Source organism: Procambarus clarkii, chromosome 14, assembly GCF_040958095.1.
Source record: "Procambarus clarkii isolate CNS0578487 chromosome 14, FALCON_Pclarkii_2.0, whole genome shotgun sequence".
NCBI classification, from domain to species: Eukaryota; Metazoa; Arthropoda; class Malacostraca; order Decapoda; family Cambaridae; genus Procambarus; species Procambarus clarkii.
Window position 1 is genome coordinate 30,371,563 of NC_091163.1, and position 3,990 is coordinate 30,375,552.

Genomic DNA, 3,990 nt, shown 5'->3' on the forward strand with positions numbered 1-3,990 from the left:
TATATATATATATATATATATATATATATATATATATATATATATATATATATATGTTCCTGTCCAGAAGCGGAGGAGCTTCAAGAGATCCATAACCTTTAGGCATTTGTCTTGTATGTTTTGTAACCTTTAAATACACAATAAAGGAAAAAAAAAAAGGAAGGGGGTGGTAGGAGAAAAGCACACAGAAACTGTATTGGAGGGGACCTACATTCCCTCCAATGCGTTATGTGTGGTTTCCTCCGAGGCTATGGGTCCCCCTTCTTCCAGCCAGAGGTGGTACTCCCTTCCCTATTATTTAAATATATATATATATATATATATATATATATATATATATATATATATATATATATATATATATATATATATGTCGTACCTAGTAGCCAGAACGCACTTCTCAGCCTACTATGCAAGGCCCGATTTGCCTAATAAGCCAAGTTTTCATGAATTAATTGTTTTTCGACTACCTTACCTACCTAACCTAACCTAACTTTTTCGGCTACCTAACCTAACCTAACCTATAAAGATAGGTTAGGTTAGGTTAGGTAGGGTTAGTTAGGTTTGGTCATATATATACGTTAATTTTAACAATAAAAAAATTGACCTCATACAAAATGAAATGGGTAGTTTTATCATTTCATAAGAAAAAAATTAGAGAAAATATATTAATTCAGGAAAACTTGGCTAATTATGGATATCGGGCCTTGCATAGCAGGCCGAGTACGACGTTCTGGCTACTAGGTACAACATATATATATACATATATATATATATATGTCGTACGTAGTAGCCAGAACGCACTTCTCAGCCTACTATGCAAGGCCAAATTTGCCTAATAAGCCAAGTTTTCATGAATTAATATATTTTCTCTAATTTTTTTCTTATGGAATGATAAAGCTACCCATTTAATTATGTATGAGGTCAATTTTTTTTATTGGAGTTAAAATTAACGTAGATATATGACCGAACCTAACCAACCCTACCTAACCTAACCTAACCTATCTTTATAGGTTAGGTTAGGTTAGGTAGCCGAAAAAGTTAGGTTAGGTAGTCGAAAAACAATTCATGAAAACTTGGCTTATGAGGCAAATTTGACCTTGCATAGTAGGCTGAGAAGTGCATTCTGGCTACTAGGTACGACATATATATATATATATATATATATATATATATATATATATATATATATATATATATATATATATATATATATATATATATATATATAAAAACTGAAAACTCACACCCCAGAAGTGACTCGAACCCATACTCCCAGGAGCCACGCAACTGGTATGTACAAGACGCCTTAATCCACTTGACCATCACGACCGGACAAAATGAGGTGAAGGAAATGGTGAACCCTGTTCTTGGCCCAGCTGCAGAAGCGCTCCTGACAGAAATCACAACGTTTGTCAACAACTGCCTCGCCGGGTTAATCCCTGATGAAATCAAACCATTCTTCTTTGGTGCATCCCTGTGTGCCCTGAAAAAGAATGGGGGAGGGATCAGACCCATTGCTGTTGGTAAGACCCTTCGCCGCCTAGTTGCAAGGGCTGCTGTCAGAAGTATCCGAATGGAAGCAGCCACCATGTTGCAACCCAACCAGCTGGGGTTTGGAGTTCCCCAAGGCAGTGAAGCAGCGGCTCATGCTGCACGAGCCTACATTAGCTCTCTTACTGAAGACCAGGCAGTAGTAAAATTAGATTTTAAAAACGCTTTCAACTCGGTCAAAAGGGATGCAATCCTCACTGCAGTCCAGGAACATTGCCCAAGCATTCTCCCGTTTGTGTCAGCAGGCTACAGCAAAGACTCAACCCTCCTGTTTGGCAAACATGAAGTCACCTCAGCAGAGGGAATTCGACAGGGAGACCCACTTGCACCGTTCCTCTTTTGCATAGCGGTTCGAGAAATTACAACCAGACTGTCCAGTGAGCTCAACATCTGGTTTCTGGATGATGGCACTCTGGCAGGCACACAAGATTCCCTGCTGGAAGACCTACAGCTGGTGAAGACACGGGGGGAGTCCATGGGTCTCGTTCTTAACCCCTCCAAGTGCGAAATTATTGCATCCAGTGAAGTAATTATGAGAGCAGTGAAATCAGTTTTACCAGAAGCCTCAGTCGTTAAATATACCGACAGCACACTACTCGGAGCACCTCTGGGCCACAATGCCATTGCTGCAGTCCTTGACGAAAAGTTTAGAGACCTAAAGAGGATGGAAGAGAGAATTGGGGACTTGGACTCCCACGATGCCCTCTACCTTCTCACAAAGTGCCTTACCTTGCCCAGGCTAACATACTTCTTAAGGTGTGCATCAACTTTTGGCAACCCACTTCTACATCAATATGATGAGCTCCTCAGGTCAATATTCAGGAAGGCGCTCAACCTAGATTTAGATGACAGTCAGTGGGACCAAGCAACACTACCAGTGAGATTTGGAGGGATAGGCATACGAAAGGCAACTGAGGTAGCACTTCCAGCATTCTTATCCTCATGTACAGCAGCCAACGAATTGGTAGGGCAGATCCTACCAGAGCGTATGAGAGAGACAGCGGGAACTCATGATCAAACGTTCATCGAAGCAGCCAGACAATGGGACACCATGGCACACCCTCAACCCCGACCACAAGTCCCAAAAGACCACAAGCAGGCCCACTGGGATAGCCCCTTAATGGAAAAGACTGTCACAGCAATGATTGACAACGCTGATGCTGAAAACAAAGGCGGTGCTGTTACCGCCTCCTAGCGGTAACAGCACCCCACGCCGGGGATTTTTTATTTGCTGTGCCCAATGCAGCCCTGGGAACTCGCCTCAGTCATGACGCTCTCCGCATTGGAGTTGCCCTTCGCCTTGCCGCCCCCATCCTCACCGAACATGGGTGCATCTGCGGAACTGCGATGGCAGACCAATATGGTCGTCATTGTCTGGTATGTCGTAAATCACAGGGTAAAATTGCAAGACATGAAGAAGTCAATGACATCATCAAGAGGAGCCTCGCCACAGACCGCTGCCCGGCACAAAGAGAACCACACTTATCCAGACCTAACGACCCTCAGAAGCGCCCTGATGGGGTCACCTTGCTACCTTGGAAGGATGGTAAGCAAGTGGTATGGGACTACACGTGTGCTGCCACACTGGCCAGTACCTACCTCCACTTCAGCACACGTGAAAGCGGTAGTGCTGCTTCTTTCAGGGAATCGCAGAAAATTATTAAATACAGAGGTCTAGCACACTGCTACAGCTTTGTTCCGATCGGCTCGGAGACCCTCGGTTCTTGGGGAAAATGTGCATTGAAGTTCCTGAAGGAATTGGGGGACAAATTGATCAGCGCTACAAAAGACCAGAGAGCAAAAAGTTTCTTGTTCCAGCGCCGTAGTGTTGCGATTCAGAGGGGAATTGCCTGTTGCGTCTTGGGCACTAGTCCAACTTCAGAGGAATTCGAAGAAGTGTTTGACTTGCAACAATGATCGAACCCGTCTGTGACATTCATCAATGTTTCCCATTGTTGTGTTTTCCAAGAGATCCATAACCTTTAATCACCTTTTTGCATTATTATTTTTGTATGAACCCATGTATATCTTGTAACCAAATCAAATCATGTATATCAAATGCATAATAAAGCACAAAAAATAAAAAAGGAAGAGGGGTGGTAGGAGAAAAGCACACAGAAACTGTATTGGAGGGGATCTAAAGTATTCCCTCTAATGCGTTATGCGTGGTTTCCTCCGAGGCTATGGGTCCCCCTTCTTCCAGCTAGAGGTGGTACTCCCTTCCAATTTATTTAAAAAAAAAAAAAAAAAATTATATATATATATATATATATATATATATATATATATATATATATATATATATGTCGTACCTAGTAGCCAGAACGCACTTCTCAGCCTACTATGCAAGGCCCGATTTGCCTAATAAGCCAAGTTTTCATGAATTAATTGTTTTTCGACTACCTAACCTAACCTAACTTTTTAAGCTACCTAACC